General features: G+C 42.5%; 1 protein-coding gene across 1 annotated transcript in view; it reads left to right on the forward strand.

The window, feature by feature from the left end:
* The first annotated feature begins 1,942 nt into the window (after positions 1–1,942).
* Positions 1,943–18,131, forward strand: part of LOC124777609 (glutathione S-transferase D5-like) — a 64,855-nt gene continuing 48,666 nt past the window's right edge. Inside the window, exon 1 of the mRNA XM_047253071.1 lies at positions 1,943–2,005. The gene's annotated coding sequence lies outside the window, so the exon portion shown is untranslated. The remainder of the gene's footprint in view (positions 2,006–18,131) is intronic.

An 18,131-nucleotide genomic window follows, 5' to 3' on the forward strand; every position in this document is an offset into this window, starting at 1 on the left:
GTCCCACCTGGTCTCCATCTCTCCACCCTCCTTACCCTCTCCCAAGGTGGTTTCCGCCAGCTCCCTCTCCCTGATGATGTCCTCGTCCCCTCCATCTACCCCTCCTATCAACTTTGACCCTGCCCCCCCCTCCCTCCTGGTGTCCTTTCCCTTCGGTACCCTCCCTCCTTTCTCTTCCCTTCCCTTCTCTTTCCTTTTCCCCCATCCCCTCCCTCCCCCCTCTTCTTCCGGGCTTCCCCTCCCCCTTCCTCTCTCCCCCCTCTTTCCCCTGCCCGTGGCGTCCCTGCTCTCCCCTCTCGCTTTCCCACTCCCCCTCCTCCTCCTCCTCCTCCTCCTCTCTTGGCAGGTCCCCGGACTCGCACACGCCTCGTGAACTTTCGCGCGCCGGAGATCATCGCCCTCGTTTTAGTGTCTGTGCCGTCGTGTCTGTGCCTCAGTGTTTTTCGCCGTCCACGCTCCTTCGTTCACGTGTGTCATCTACATCGTCAGTGTTTGTGCCCAGTGCCGACGGTTTTTCTTGTTTGTTTCATCAAGTGTGAACGGCTTCATGTTTTTTAACTATTGTATCTCCTGTTTTTTAAACCGCCATTCTGTTACTTGTCTGTCTCCCTTTCTTTTTTATTGTACTGCTTATGGCTGAAGAGCGGAGTACACTGTTCCGCTGCCAGCCCACCTTGTATGGGGTGTCCAAATTACAATAAAGAAAAAAAAAAACCAGTAATCTTCAGTCTCGTACTCACCTGAAGCTGGCTGCATGTTTGTTAGCCGAAATATCGTGCCAGGATGTCAACGTGATCCGGCTGCAAGCCCGAAATATGATGGACGAATGATTTGTTGCTCAGAAAATCTTTATTTTTAATAATTAACGAAAAGTCGTTAATGAAAACATCTATTAATATTTCTCTGTGTATGCATTATTTACCAGTGCACGTATTTTGTAAATATCGAGTCCTGGAAAGAACATCAAGTAGCAAGGTATCGCAGCATAACAGATAGCAGTGACGTGATGGAACTGCGTATATCGTATTATGTTGTTTTTTGATGATAGTGGAATATAGCCGTCAGCAGAGTTTTGTCAATGTATGGAGGCAAACATTTCCAGTAGTGTATCAAATCTTGAACCATCAACATCCAAAAAGTTACGATAATCATCCCTCAGTTCTTTCATCAAATTTCGTGAGTGATCCTTCACACTCTATGAGACAATTTGTTTTTTGCTTGCAGTAATTATAACAGCAGCAGCATTTCCACCGTCCAACATTCCGAACCAAAGAATTACCGCACATTATTACTGACAATATTATTGAGCATTCTTCGGCTAACGTCAATAATATTGCACAGGGATAGTGTGCCGTATTATTGACCGTCCAGTGGGGCTCTTTACACGAAACTAATTCGTAAACTAAATCGCGGATGCGCCTACGCCGGTACGATGACGCCACAGTGAAAACGAACACTGCGCGACAAACACGTACAGATATGATGTATCCGTTATGGGCTCTAATGGCTCTAAGCACTATGGGACTTAACATGTGAGGTCATCAGTCCCCTAGACTTAGAACTACTTGAACCTAACTAACCTAAGGACATCACACACATCCATGTCTGAGGCAGGATTCGAACCTGTGACCGTAGCAGCAGCGCGGTTCCGGACTGATGCTCCTAGAACCGTTCGGCCACAACGGCCGGCCCGTTATGGGCTTCCAGTGTTTACTCATAAATAGTTAAGTAGCTATTGGCGATTAGAATCTGATGGTATTTTGCCACACGAGAAAGTTCGACCAACAAATGAACAGACGTTCTGACGAAGAAAGCCTCCTGAGAGACCCCATTGATTTTTTCGCTTTATTACGTTCTTCATTGCAGGGCGTTGCGCAACCCACAACTCGGCAGCTGCGCACGTGCTCCTGACCTTGGCCGCGAGTAACGAGACAAGCGTAGGACTTACAGTCAGAGAGTGCGCGGCGTTGCAGGCGACAGCACGGTGCGTAGCATCTGCACACAGGTACAGTTCCCCGCCACATTGTGAGCACTTTTATCTGTAATATCACGTAACATAATAGGTGATAAAGTTAGTGGAGGTACTATTATTATTTATATGCTTGTTTATATCGAACGAAACTGTTACTTAGTGGCTCTGAGCACTATGGGACTTAGGTTCTGAGGTCATCAGTCCCCTAGAACTTAGAAATACTTAAACCGAACTAACCTAAGGACATCACGCACACACCCAAGCCCGAGGCAGGATTCGAACCTGCGACCGTAGCGGTTGCACGGTTCCTGGCCGGCTGTTATTTAGTGTGCTGGTGTGTTGGGTATTTTTAAAAACAGACGCGTTTCAACTCTTATTTAAATAGCGTTTTGTCGCAATCGTACTCAAATATTAAACATTGTTTTTCGTTTTGCCAAACACTGACTGTAGACATAAGACATTAACATTTATACTTTGCCGTGAAAATCAAATAGTTTTCACATCTGTTTTTCCTTCCAAATGTCTCAAACGCTTCGCAATGTTGTCACGTTGGAAGTTGAGGTACAGCATCTAATTATTACCGCAGATTCCCACGTTTCCCGTATGCTTTTCTTGAAACTGATAGTTTTTGTTTCCAAGAACTTAGCCCATGTATAATAACTGCAGGGCCGGTCCGAGAACATTTTTTCCGTATAAGTGACTTATTATTTGGCACCTCACCTCTCCTCTTTTATGTCGTACACTTTCATCCATGACAGTTTCCGCTAGTAATCTTGAAACGCAGTGTATACAAAGCTTGCACATGGACACGCCCCTCTCAGCTTGGCGCCCCAAGCGATAGCTTACGATGCCCTCTGTGGCATTGTAGCGAGAAGGAAGCGACTCTGCCTTACTTCTCTGGTTTCTGTATCACTAACTTGGTGTCTTACTGCTTCGGTAGTCCCTCGTCGCACAGTAGTAACGCTCAGGCGCCAGGTTCCATGTAGGTTGCAATCCTGCTATGTAGGTTGCAATCCTGCTGAAGTGGAGTGTTTAGGGATGACAGTTGATAATTGTTAACAACGTTTGTACTATACTCGTTTTAATAAAGAAAATACGTCACGTTTGTGGACATTATGTCGGAAGTTTGTCTCAGAACACTGTCTCAGATTGTAAGATCCTACTCCCGAATTGTCGTATCTTGTTCCTGCTAAGGTTGCACAACATTGCCTCCTATGATTTCATCACTAATGCTCCTTGCTGACGCTTAATTGTCATATGTACATGTAGCATGGCTGCTACTGAGCATTCCCAATCGCATAAATGTGCGTAATACTTGGCTTAAACACGTAAAGGGAATACACGTATGCATTACAAGCTACTAATTGTGATTTGATCTGTTTAGAAATCAGAGCATATTAAGGTGAGCATGCGGTCCAGTAGCTCCTACTGTGCCGCAGACAACGGTGATGAATCTCCATGAAAAGAATACACTTTGTCGTCCGCACTGCGCGCGTCATCAACCATAATACGCTGCCCTCCCCAATTCCGAGCCAAAAATTCAAAGACTCAACTGTTGAAATCTTGAGATAAAACATACAATGAGAAATCATTTTTTACAAAATACTGTTCTGAAATTCAGATTTTTAGAACATAATTTCCTATAATCAGTACAACGCAAATGCAAAGTCCCATGATAGATCCCATTCATGGCAAAGTCCTTCTGGAGATAGTCTGCCGTTGCCTTCCACCGACGTGATAGGAAGAGTTATCTGCTTATTATTTTTCTTCTGTTTTTAATTTAATAATTTCATTGGCTGTTTGAGTGATCTTTCCTTATTTAACTTACAATGACTATGATGAGTGTTCTGGACCATGCAGTGTGTTGTTATGGATGAAAGGAAGGGAAAGGGCAAAGCACGGTACAGGCACATAGCCTCTTCTTCACAAATAACACCAAGGCAGCCGTCGAGCTAAACGTCCCAATTCGATGGACGGATCATCATCAAGTGTCACATGCGCTCGCATCAAGAGACGACACGGAATTGATTTCTGGACACTGGTACCAAGAGTGATGATCATGAATTATTGCGCAACCTCCTCTCCTCCCCTTGATGGCCAAGTACAAGTCATGAAAATTTCATCCACCACCAGGATTCGAACCAGTTTACTTCCGAGTCGAGTAACACTGCACCAGCCTGCGTTGGCTCTCGGCTACGGAGGCAGGGAGTCAATAAAATCACAGAATGTAGTATAAACAAGAAGTGCTACAGTTCGTCCCTACAGCAGTGTCACTTTGCTCCCTAGTTCTATTGAGGTTGCTGGCAGTCGTAAATAATAGATAGTCGCTACGAAGGCTACAAATATGTACCGATAACAACTTCAGAACGAAGTTCAACTTATCTTGGATACACTAGCTTTCTATCTCTCTCTCTCTCTCTCTCTCTCTCACACACACACACACACACACACACACACTCACAGTATCTCGCTTCACGCCTCGACCCATCACAACACATTGGTCACACATAATGCGTGAGAGCACAAATTTTTACGGGGGGGGGGGGGGGGGGGGAGGAGGAGGCAAAACTCTAAAGTATATTCTAGAGAAATCAGTATTTGTCAGGCGTAGATTATCTTTATAATCTAAAAGTAAGCGTGATTTTATGATTAACTTCAAAGCAAACTATCTGTATTATTGAAATGATTATTGATGTGACACATTTTTCAAGTCACTCTAAAACTGTATCTTTCATGTTAAATTTTACTTATAGCCAATAAAATAATCAATAAAAACGGAAGTAAAGCAGTAAAATATTTTTAAAAAATGTATTCATGTACCACTAACGTAAATCTTATAATGGGTGTGAAGATTCTGGAGTAATAAAAAAATCAGAAATTAGAATACTGATGACTATAAACGAAAGTAACCAGTCACGAAGAGCCTTTGAATAATGTTCGTCTACAGTGAAAACGCTGAGAATTGACAATAAAAATGCTTATACGCTGTTATATGTAACTTTACTTACCAAAAATTCATCTATTCGCATTCAAAAAAATTGAAGTTTCAGTCATACCAAATGAAATGTTACAAGTTACGGCTGGAAACAAAAAAATAATTAATTGCATTTATAACAAGAGCTGATGAAAAAAAGACTACCCATGAACAACCAGATGTGATTTGAGACTAAACAAATTTTAATATTACACCTGATCCTTTTTGAAGGTGAATAACAATCGCCGAGATTTTTGCCTGAATTTGTCAATGACTAAGTTAGTAAAATCAGGTTTGTCAATTACTCTTCTTCTGTCAACACATAGCATGTGAAGTCCACATAATCTGGTTTCAGTCGTCGTAGAACACAGCAATAATTTCACTCTTCGTTGGGTACTGAAGGATGGTTCAATAGCGCGTGTAGTTGCAGGCAAAGGAACAGCGACGCATAGAACTTTTTATCAAAGCAGGTAAAAATTCTGCATGTTTATCAATAGTATCTGTGATCGATGGATTTATAGTCGTTTGTGCTCTCATTGGCCAAAAATCATCCCATAGTGTTGCTTCAGATATTATCAATATTATACTATTCCTGAGCCACTGTAGCCCAGTTACCTTCGCCGACCTGTAAGTTGTGAGGTACATGTATCTCAGTATACTGAATTTCTTGTGAGTAGTTTCGAAAAGAGAAATATTAGTAGCAGTTTAGTGCACATCCACACCTCAGCTAGGTGTAGAAAATTGCAGAGCGAATCTGATTAGCATTGTGATTTGAGAAAATCCTTAAAATACAACGGTACCGACCGGCCCCCGTGTCATCCGCCTCCCAATGGCGTCACAGGATGCGGGCATGGAAGGGCATGTGGTCAGCACACCGCTCTCCCAGCCGTACGTTAGTTTCCGAGACCGGAGCCGCTACGTCTCAGTCAAGTAGCTCCTCAGTTTACCTCACAACGGCTGAGAGCAGCCCGCTTACTAACGGAGCTTGGCAGACTGGATGGTCACCAACCTAAGTGCTAGCCCAGCCCGATAGCGCGAAACTTCGATGATCTAATGGGAACCGGTGTTACCACTGTGACAAGGCCGTTGGCCTCTTACTTTGTTGGTATCCATCTATATAGCCTTCGTCACCTGAAACCGAATCGAGAATATTGGAAGATGTGTGTTGGAAAGAGAAAGGACTGCTGGAGAACTCTTCAAAGTGTTAAAATATGGCTACCCTATCACCTTCCATACATCCGTTTTCCCAAAGTCTGTGTTACAGGTTGGTTTACCTGACGTCTTACGATGAAACATCAGTAGCTGACTGCCGCCAGGCCTTACCAGCCAAATTCGAATTATCGTTGTTTCCAGCTTTAGCGTACTAAAGTCCTCAGAATTAGCCTCATTTTCTGGACCTAGCAGAAGCGTTCACTCGTTGTTAAATAACTATTGTACTCTGAACGAACTCACCAAACTTCCTTACCCAGGCTGCACCTCTTTCCAGCACTATGACATTCTGTAACGTATTCTTGGATGTCATTTCGCGATGAAGACGACAAGCCCGCTGTGAAATCTATCGTTAAGGCATAGCGCAAGTGACGCTCTCTGAAAACGGACAGTCACCCCACAAAGCATTACTTTTAACTATTGTTGATTGCGTTAAGAAGGCTGCAACAGGAATTTGATTCCGCTACAATTAGAACACGCCTCGTAGCCAACTTGACAACAACACTGCGATATACCGATACGGGATGGATGGGGTCCCCAAGGGGGAAAAGCTTGAGACTGCCACGTTTGAATAAACCAGTATCAGAGCCGAGATCATTAATACCAACCACTTTCAAATGACTGCACGTAGAGGTGTTACTCATGAATTTGAATATGGGAATTTAGTTGTTGATCCTGGTGCTACGTCACTTGAGTTGCATCAACTTCAGGTAAATAATTATTAGAAAAATTAACTGATTTCCACCAAAATCTGTAACCAGAGAGAGGGTATGGAAAATACATTTAATTAGAGGAAGTGGTGGTAATATGGACCCTGCAACAAATATGGCCCCCTTAAATATCTTAATAACATTTAGCTGAACTCTAGTGGTTATAGCTGGAACTAGTCTACTAGTATCCTTACTGGCCTGTAGTAGCGCTGGAAGCAGGTCAGTACAGTGGTTGAGTGACAGTGAGGATATATTTTTCCAAACTCCTGTTCAAAACTTTGAGAGGTACGTGAATTTCACTTTATTAATGTACCATTATTGTATTTTAAACATAGCTGCATAACAGCAACGGTTCCACGTAATAAAATTATAAACAGCCGACCAGTTGCAATGGATAAAGAATTCTTTACCTAGGTTTCACACACTTGCTAAGCGTCTCCATTTTAAAATTAAAGATGCTTTCACATTTGAAAATAATTTTTCTGTTAAAAATAGTAAGGAATTAATTAACAATATTCAAACTGTAAGATGTACACCTGACACTAGACTGGTGTCCTTTGACATCCTCAGTCTTTATACAAATGTCCCGGTTGATGAAACCATAGCCCTTGTAAAAAAAGAATCTTCTCAAACATAAAAAACTAAGTGAAATTCAGATTGCGGAACTGATTGGTTTGCTTAAGGTCGTTTTAAAATACAATTATTTCACGTTTAATGGGAAAATGTATGTGCAACCAGATGGTCTAGCAATGGGTAGCCCCCTCGCCGTTATTTTAGCAGATGTTTTTATCAACGCCCTGGAAATAACGTTCTTCAATTCAGGTTCAGAATTACGCCAAAAAATCCGCTATTATGCACGTTATGTTGACGACATTATCATTGCTTTTGATGGTAATGATCATGAGTTAGAGCTTCTCTTCAATACTTTCAATGGTTTACATGAAAAGATTTTCTTCACAAAAGAACTTCAGAATGAAAAAGGTGAACTTAACTTCCTCGATTTAACAATTTATATACAGGATAGTTCCTTCAATTTCAATATCTTCTATAAGGAAATGTATTCAGATAATGTCATCCCTGCTGACTCAACTCATCCAAAAGCTCACGCCCCACGTGTTGAGCAATGCGGCGGTACGTCCACCCGGCCTCCCGCATGCCCACTATACGCCCTCGCTCAAAGTCCGTCAACTGCTCATACGGTTCACGTCCACGCTGTCGCGGCATGCTACCAGTGTTAAAGACTGCGATGGAGCTCCGTATGCCACGGCAAACTGGCTGACACTGACGGCGGCGGTGCACAAATGCTGCGCAGCTAGCGCCATTCGACGGCCAACACCGCGGTTCCTGGTGTGTCCGCTGTGCCGTGCGTGTGATCATTGCTTGTACAGCCCTCTCGCAGTGTCCGGAGCAAGTATGGTGGGTCTGACACACCGGTGTCAATGTGTTCTTTTTTCCATTTCCAGGAGTGTATGTTCCCCCGATATTCATATATCCGAGAACGAATATGGCAGACGTTCTTATGAAAGGTGCTCGCTCCTCCTGGGTCAGAGAGCCCACCCATCTAGTTGGGTTCAAGCAAACCTATTCAAGGACAGGTTGAAACATTTTGTTGAAAAAACAAAGCCAACAGAGACTTCGCCTATTCTACTCATCCTTGATGGTCACTTCTCCCATGTAAGGAATATTGATGTGATTGATGTGGCAAGAAAAGGCTTCGTCACCATTTTGTCACTGTCTTCACATACAACACACAAACTGCAACCCCTGGATCGTACTTTTATGGGTGCACTTGAGACTCACTACAGCGAGAATATTCGTTAGTGGATGCTCCTTGAAAGAAAACCTGTTGGACCCTATGATATAGCGTCTCTCTTTGGCAAGGCCTACCTCCAGTGTACCACCAGCATTAATGCAGTAAATACGTTTAGGTTAAAAGGAATTTATCCCCTAGAAAGAAATATATTTCAAGATGATGAATTCATCGCTGGGGAAGAAGTCCCGTTTCCTGCGCCTGCTGACCAAGCAAAACAACAGAAACCCTAAAAGAGAGTTCAGACAGAAGAGGACCTTGATGCTATTGAAATTGCATTTAGTGGGTCTCCCATACCTGAGAAGATGAAAGCATCGTCTCGTGGACGAAAACCGTGTATTGCTAGTCTTGTGACAGGATCTCCATGTATCTTCGTGACCGTGGACGTGGACGAGGGAAATTAACAGTTATCAAAAGAAACTTGACTTATATCACAGCCATCTTGTTCTGGAACCCAAACCCAAACTCATAGTAGAGGGCATGGTGCAACTGGTCGCGGATGAGGCGTTAGTAAGAGTAGTCGTCAGTTAAAAAAACTTTGATTAAGCGAGAACAAAAGGACAGTGATGACTCAGATTGTGTTGACGATGACGTCATGGGGATCTCTACTGGTTCTGGTGATTCTCCATGTGACCTTCCTGTTGGTGAACTCGAACCAGATAAAGACGATGCTCCTTGCCTATTATGTGACTGGAAGTTTTCATATAACGTTCGTGGCGAATTATGGATGCAGTGCCTAATGTGCTCTTTGTGGGCTCACAACGAATGTGCGTAGAAAGAGGACTATGTTTGTGACTTCTGTCGCTAGTGCTGTGCTACTTTGTACTTCTATGGTTTTATCTTTCATAATAAATACGTATTTTAATAAAAACGCAATTCTTCGTTTCTCTTACAGCAAAAAATTCTTAAAATATGCTGGGGGTGCATATTACAAACGCCATGGAGGCCATATTAACTGCACATCTTGTTCGCAGTCAAATTTATCATCTTTGGGAAATAAAATAATAAAAAACTGTATTATGACTTTTAAGGAATTTAATCAATATAAAGCCTTAGTTAACTGTCAGTAGAGTATAACTATATCAATTAAGGTACTATTATTCTATTATTGTTTTCGTGTTCAATATTGTAGTGAAAAAGAAACTGGGTGTCCATATTACCACCACTTCTTCTACTGAAAGTACATTCAATATTGACATCAAAAAGAGATTTATTTAAATCAAACATGTTCGTGTGAACAGTGATTATGCATTGGAAAACATCAATAATAAGCATCAAGTACAAGTGAAATCAAGCTTGAATGATTGCAAGATTGACCACCAGCACTAACTGCTCTCTGTGAGATACTGTACAACTTAGTGTGTACCGGTGGCCAATAAAATCAGATGTGAATTATCACACAATGCACCATTGATTGATCACTCCAGAGAGTCTACAATGGAGCTTGCCAAATTTATTCATTTTGCAACCTCGGTAGAGTTGAGTTTACTTCAGAGGGGGTATTTTAACAGCCTATTTATTTCCTAAGTGCCAGAGCTGCATACATTACCTTTATTGTTGTCGTTGTTAGTGTGGACTATGGCTGCAGTGGGTGGAGGTCGATGCTGCAGTCAGGGCGGCTGTATGCCAGATCGACCAAAGGACCCTGGAGCGAATACCACAAAAGAAGCACATTCACGAAATTTCTGAATTTTGCGTTCAGCAGTCCAGAAGAGAACTGCCTCCCTTCCACACGGCAACCACCCAAAACCCATTGCGCTGGGTCCGACAGAAGTCTGTAAGTGCCATTCTTGGCTGAGGGGCAAATTTCGCGCCAATTACACCTCTGAAATTAGTATGCTCAATTCCCACCACACATTAGTTAAACATCGTCTAATGAAATAGCTTCCCGCCAGAGTAATCGGCGCTTTCAATCGTGAGCTGGCGTCATGGCTAAGCCACACAGATTTTACACGCAGGAAGCCATAACCATGGGAACATGCACTCACAATATGCAAAGACGGTGAGCTATTTATGGCGTCAGAGGGTTGCGATGCTGGACACACAGTTCTAGGAAGGTCAACAACCCATGCTGGCTCTGCAGGAGACCCCTCATCATTTTGCACAGATGCACCATACATCCATCAGAATGCGCCAGGGCAGCAAGGTGGACAGAACCCGAAAGTAAGCCACGAGCCCCAAGCCAGCGTACAATATTGACTGCAAGGACACGGTTACATCTGAGCCCAGTGCCCCACTAAGGTCCATTCCTCTCGCTCTTCCAAGTATGGTACCACATATCGATATCATCCCATGTGCGTTAAAGTTGGCAACGGAATTACAAGTTTTCTTCAGACGCCGATAGCGATCACGCGGTCTCTGACAGACCCAATGGTGCACGGCCGCTGAGCCATGCCTCCGGCAGCTCCGTACCGCGAGTGTCCTGTGCTCCACGATGTAGGATGGTCGGTGGCAGCCTCACGGCCCACTCACACTTGCAGCCCTTCACTTCACAGTGTTAACTTGTTTGATAATTATTTCTGCCCCTGTCCAGCTTTTCTACAACAGTTGTCACACTAGTCTGTAACCGACTTCTCATTACCATTGTTTATGAAGTCGTACACAACACGAAGAACGTCCTTGACTCGCACCCCTCGGCTGCGTGCGTGTGCGTGCCTCGGACGTATCAAGTGGCCACGAAACTGAAGGCAAAAAACAAAAAAAACAAGGTAGAAAGAAGAGAGCTCCACAACGTGCTCAGTATATCTGCATATCGGCCCACACACAATAAATAAACTTCGCCTAATCGACAAAATTGAGGAAGGTTGGACGTGAAGGGCCTTCTGTCCGAGAGTGGACGGCCCAGAAGGACCAGCCTTCAAGGAAGTCGACACGACTAACAAGAGGGGCCTTTTTCTGCCTTCATTTTATCTGCTGTACAACAGCTTGTTCATTATTATGGAAAGGATAACGACTGACAAATGAATGAAGCCTGCGCTCTGTAGTCGAATGTCTGGTACTACACCTTTAAAAGGAAGACTGTAATTGCAGCAGTATTTTCTCAGTGCGATTAGCCATACAATGTTGGCTAAACGAGAGGTTTTGCAGAACCAAGGGTACTCACTGGCAGAAGAGTACGAGAATTCTGTAATGAATAAAAATTCTTTGCTCCGGATTACAGGAGGGGGAGGGCAAGTCCCCATTGCCCCTCCTTCCCCCTCCTTTGCGAACATCTGTGTAACCCACTGCCAGCTTCACGGAGGCCGGCGCGGCGGAAACTAACGTTATGTTGCGATTGACTACACGTGTACGGCTTGTTCAGTGAGTTAAAAAAAATTCGTTGGAATGTGCCGGAACACCATTCCGGCTGAAATTTCCCCTGGTCGTCCACAAAACAGAGGTTATACTGAATAGCTACGTATTTGTGTGCTGACGAAGCCTCACGTATGCTGGCAGAACATCCTGGCGGTGAGCATCGACTAGAGCTAATTTACAACACGGTGCTTAATTTTTATCACAGTATGTAATATGCGATAAAAGGTAGGGCTCGCATAAAAAATAATTTAGTCTCGTTCTCATTGAGCGCACCCCACCGTGGATATAGATTTCGCCTCTAACTAGTTCTATATGAAAAATTTTCGTCCTTTGATGTATATTCGTCGAGGTATTCTTCTGAAAATGTTTATATGGAACGCAAGTGTGGATCTTATGTCTCAAGATCCATTTTTTTTCTTTTTGCTTCCTCGTAATTTGCTTTCATCGCACGAGAAAACGAGTTACGTGTAATTTGGGCTGCTAAGGAAAAGAGGGAACCGTGCCCCTAGCGGAAAATCATATAAAAATGTCATTTACTTATGATCTCAAAAAAAATTTCACTGAGTTAGATGGTTAAAATTTCGACTCAATTATCAAATTTGTTGTATCAACTGTAATAATTCAGTCTATAACAGCACTAAGAACAAAGTTTTTGAGGCAAATGTAATGAGAATACAAATATTTCTCTACAAATCCTTATTCTTTGATAAAGTAGGAATTTATGACGGTATTCGGATACAACGTGAAGCATGTACTGCTTCTATTTATCGGTTATTGTAAATAACTTGTTATAGCTCTCCATGGACTTGATGCATCTTTCTGCCGGATAATTCAAAACTTTCAGTTTATTGATTAAGTATAAAGTGTTGATGAAATCTTCGTTTTTACGCCAATACCAAGAATCTGTCTTAACTCGTAAGCACACACGCGGATTTTTGCGACGTTACTATACGGTTGGAATATTTTTTACCCCAGTTACAAATAAAATATATTCTCATGAAACTATTCAGAAAATCCCAATATACATGTATACATCACAAAACTATAGTACTTTAACAACGTACTTAATGATTTTTAAGATGTAAACACTAATTTCTTATAATTAAAAAAATTAAATAAAAGACAGTGTATTGTAGCGCATTTTCTTTTTTATCTAACTAGAATTATTTCCGACACACTCTTCGCAAATTTAAAATGTATGTACCTTGCATATTAAAGTGCAGCGAATCTTCCACACAGTTTTGATTTTCCCGTCATTTTTCCGGGGACGCATCTATCATCTCTCAGAAAACAACCTAGCTTCCTTCTGTCTTGGCTCCTCTACACCAATGATGGATCTCACAGGAGACTTGATAAGTGAGGGAAAGTGTTTCTTGGTGGTGCAGAGTTTTTCACGAAGTGCCATCATTTCCTTCCTAGATTCCTTGAGATATTGCAGCCATATCCTCCGAATGATCTCTGTCTACCTCTTGTTCAGTATCCGTATTCCCATCATTCCCATAAATGTGATCATTTTCTCTTTCAGACTCATTATTTATCTCATACTCTTTCGCACAATGTTCTGCGCAGGATGCTTTGTCTTTATCATGTTCGAATCTGCAGCTCAGTGGCTACGTCAGCACACGTGCTGGATATTTTGACATTGTTGGAAGGTTTGTGGAAGGTCACAGTTGTAGAGTTTGCCTAACAATGCTGCCAACATATCAGAGCTGCAGCGGGGTTTAATTTGCCCCATGCGTATGCATACAGGTTAAGGAACTCGTCACTCAGGTCAATTATGCTAAAAATAGTTATTATTATTAAACTGTTAATTCCAAAAATTGATGACTTCTATGATTTCATTGAATCCTAGTTGGATCCGACCAGCTAGCCAAGTGTCTTACAATGCCAGCCCCGGACTCAATCCACCCGGCCGGCTGAAGACGAGGGTCGACGCGCCAGCCAAATCGGATGTAATTTTTAGGCAGTATCCACATTCAACTATGTGAATTCTGAGCTGTTTACCACTTCCCACTTCAATTACAATTTCGCAAAAAATTATGAAACGGTCTCACACATTCAGACGGGATAACAGTAGAGACAGACAGATGGGGTACACAATCCCATCCTGCTGGTGTGGGAGAGGAGCAGGAGGAAGAGTGGTGACAGCAAAGGGCATCCGACCCCTCTACCACTAATATTGCCAGACTAACACGCCAGCCCCGTCAGGAAGATTAGTGAGAATAAAAGAATTCAAGATCATAGATACAGTAAACAAGTACCATGAATGATGCACTTGAAAGATATCACAATCAACATCGTAATATGTACAATCATTTGACAGATTATCTTAATCCGTATACGGTGGTTTGACTGGATAAGGGGCAGAGAACAACACTGTGATCAAACGTATCCGGACACCCGCCAAAAACATACGTTTTTCATATTAGATGCATTGTGCTGCCACCTGCTGCCATGTACTCAATATCAGCGACCTCAGTAGTCATGTGAGAGAGCTGAATGGGGCGCTCCGCGGAACTCACGGACTTCGAACGTGGTCAGGTGATTTTGTGTCACTTGTCTCATAGGTCTGTACGCGAGATTTCCACTCCTAAACATCCCTAGGTCCACTGTTTCCGACGTGAAACGTGAAGGGACACTTAACAGCAGAAAAGAGTGCAGGCCGACCTCGTCTTTTGACTGACACCGCCGGCAGTTGAGGAGGCTCGTAATATGTAATGGCAGACATCTACCCAGACCATCACACGGGAATTACAGACTGTTGTTTCTCTACTCACCTCGCAGGCCCCTGTTCGAAACGCATCACCGCTGAAATTTTGAATAAAAGTAATCATAACAGACAACCTCAGTCAGCCAACAGGCTTGACAAAGAGAGAGGACGGGCGAACAAAGTTTCAGGTACGAATAATCAGCAACGACCAACGGCATGACGATACAGAAGGCATGGAAACCACTATATCAAGACAATGTATATCCACAAGACATGTGGCCTATAGTTAAAAATACGTCATAATGATCTCTTCACATCTGTCAACACCTGCTTTCTTTGGGATTGGAATTATTATGTTCTTCTTGAAGTCTGAAGGTATTTCGCCTGTCTCATACATCTTGCTCACCAGATGGTAGAGTTTTGTCAGGACTGGCTCTCCGAAGGCCGTCAGTAGTTCTAATGGAATGTTGTCTACTCCCGGGGCCTTGTTTCGACTCAGGTCTTTCAGTGCTCTGTCAAACTCTTCACGCAGTATCATATCTCCCATTTCATCTTCATCTACATCCTCTTCCATTTCCATAATACTGTCCACAAGTACATCGTCCTTGTATACACCCTCTATATACTCCTTCCATCTTTCTGCTTTCCCTTCTTTGCTTAGAACTGGGTTTTCATCTGAGCTCTTGATATTCACACAAATGGTTCTCTTTTCTCCAAAGGTCTCTTTCATGGCTGCAAAATACTAACGCGAATTCTTTTCAGATGAATGGAAAAACTAGTAGAAGCCGACCTTGGGGAAGATCAGTTTGGATTCCGTAGAAATATTGGAACACGTGAGGCAATACTGACCCTACAACTTTATCTTAGGAGCTAGATTAAGGAAAGGCAAACCTACGTTTCTAGCATTTGTAGACTTAGAGAAAGCTTTTGGCAATGTTGACTGGAATACTCTCTTTCAAATTCTGAAGGTGGCAGGGGTAAAATACAGGGAGCGAAAGGCTATTTACAATTTGTACAGAAACCAAATGGCAGTTATAAGAGTTGAGGGGCATGAAAGGGAAGCAGTGGTTGGGAAGGGAGTGAGACAGGGTTGTAGCCTCTCCCCGATGTTATTCAATCTGAATATTGAGCAAGCAGTGAAGGAAACAAAAGAAAAATTCGGAGTAGGTATTAAAATCCATGGAGAAGAAATAAAAACTTTGAGGTTCGCCGATGACATTGTAATTCTGTCAAAGACAGCAAAGGACTTGGAAGAGTAGTTGAACGGAATGGACAGTGTCTTGAAAGGAGGATATAAGATGAACATCAACAAAAGCAAAACGAGGATAATGGAATGTAGTCGAATTAAGTCCGGTGATGCTGAGGGTATTAGATTAGGAAATGAGACACTTAGAGTAGTAAAGGAGTTTTGCTATTTGGGGAGCAAATTAACTGATGATGGTCGTAGTAGAGAGGATATATAATGTAGACTGGCAAAGGCAAGGAAAGCGTTTCTGAAGAAGAGAAATTTGTTAACATCGAATATAGATTTAAGTGTCAGGAAGTCGTTTCTGAAAGTATTTGTATGGAGTGTAGCCATGTATGGAAGTGAAACATGGACGATAAATAGTTTAGACAAGAAGAGAATAAAAGCTTTCGAAATGTGGTGTTACAGAAGAATGCTGAAGATTAGATGGGTAGATCACATAACTAACGAGGAAGTGTTGAATAGGATTGGGGAGAAGAGAAATTTGTGGCACAACTTGACTAGAAGAAGGGATCGTTTGGTGGGACATGTTCTGGGGCATCAAGGGATCACCAATTTAGTATTGGAGGGCAGCGTGGAGGGTAAAAATCGTATAGGGAGACCAAGAGATGAATACATTAAGCAGATTCAGAAGGATGTAGGTTGCAGTAGGTACTGGGAGATGAAGAAGTTTGCACAGGATAGAGTAGCATGGAGAGCTGCATCAAACCAGTCTCAGGACTGAAGACCACAACAACAACAACAACAACAACAATGATCTCTTCTTTAGAAAAAGAGTCCGGGACTAGGCCCCCATTCAGATTGTCGGGAGGGACTGCCAAGAGAGAGGGGACCATGAGAAAAAGGTTGAATAAGCAACGAAAGTATAACATACTACGAGCCGGGACGTGGAATGTCAGAAGCATAAACGTAGTAGGGAAGCTAGAAAATCTGAAAAGGGAAATACTAAGGCTCAATCTACATATAGTGGGGGTCAGTGATGTGAAATGTCAAGAACGCTAGGATTTCTGGTCAGGCAAGTGTAGGATAAAATCAACAGTAGCAGAAAATGATATAACGGGAGTAGGATTCTTTTTGAATAGGAAGGTAGCACAGACAGCTAGTTCCTATGAACAGTTCAGTGACAGGATTGTTCTCCTTAGAATCGACAAAGGTAGACATGCCGAAGATGAAGAGATGAGAAAGTATATGTGAATACTGAACCGGCAATTTAGTACATAATGGGAAATGAAACTCTGATAGTCATGGGGAACTGGAACGCGGCTGTAGGAAATGAAACAGAAGAAAGGGTTGCAGGAGAGTGTGGATGTGGTGCTGGGAATGAGAGAGGAGAAAGACTAATTTGTTCTTCAATATCTTTGAGCAAGTAATAGTGAATACTCTCTTCGAGAATGATTGTAGGAGGAGGTATACATGGAAAAGGCCAGGAGACATGGGAGGATTTCATGTAGATTACATCATGATCAGAGATTCCAGAATCAAATAATGGATTATAGGGGGTATCCAGGAGCAAATATTGACTCAGATCACAATTTGGTAGCGTTGAGGAATAGGCTGAAGGTTGAGAGACTAGTCATGAAGAATCAATGCGCAAAGATATGGTAGTTTTTGGGACACGGCAACAGAACGGAGCTTTAAGGTCACCTCAGGCTACATTTAGTGCGATACGGATTAGCACAGTAGACAGTCCAGTTGAAGAGGAATAGACATCTCCAAAAAGGACAGTCACAAAACTTGGAGAGAACAACATAGGTATAATAAAGATTACTGCCAAGGAACCATGGATAGCAGAAGAAATTCTTTAATTTCACTATGAAAGAAGGAAGTGCAAGAATCTTCAAGGAAATTCAGAAATACATAAATACAGGTCATTCAGTAGTGAAATGACTAGGAAGTGCAGCGAAACTAAGGCGAAATGGCTGCTTGAAAAATGCGAAGTAGTCGAAAAAGAAATGATTTACGGAAGGACTGACTCAACCTATAGAAATGACAAAACAATATTCGGTGAAATTAAAAGCAAAGGTGGTAACATCAAGAGCGTGATGGGAATTGTAATATCCAAAGCAAAGGAGATATAGGATAGGTGGAAAGAGTACACGAGTACACTGAAAGCCCCTAAGAGGTGGAAAACGTGTCTGATGATGTGATAGAAGAAGATACAGGAGTCGATGTAAAAGAAATAGGAGATCCCAATTAGAATCAGAAT

Source organism: Schistocerca piceifrons, chromosome 2 (assembly GCF_021461385.2).
Source record: "Schistocerca piceifrons isolate TAMUIC-IGC-003096 chromosome 2, iqSchPice1.1, whole genome shotgun sequence".
Classification (NCBI taxonomy): Eukaryota; Metazoa; Arthropoda; class Insecta; order Orthoptera; family Acrididae; genus Schistocerca; species Schistocerca piceifrons.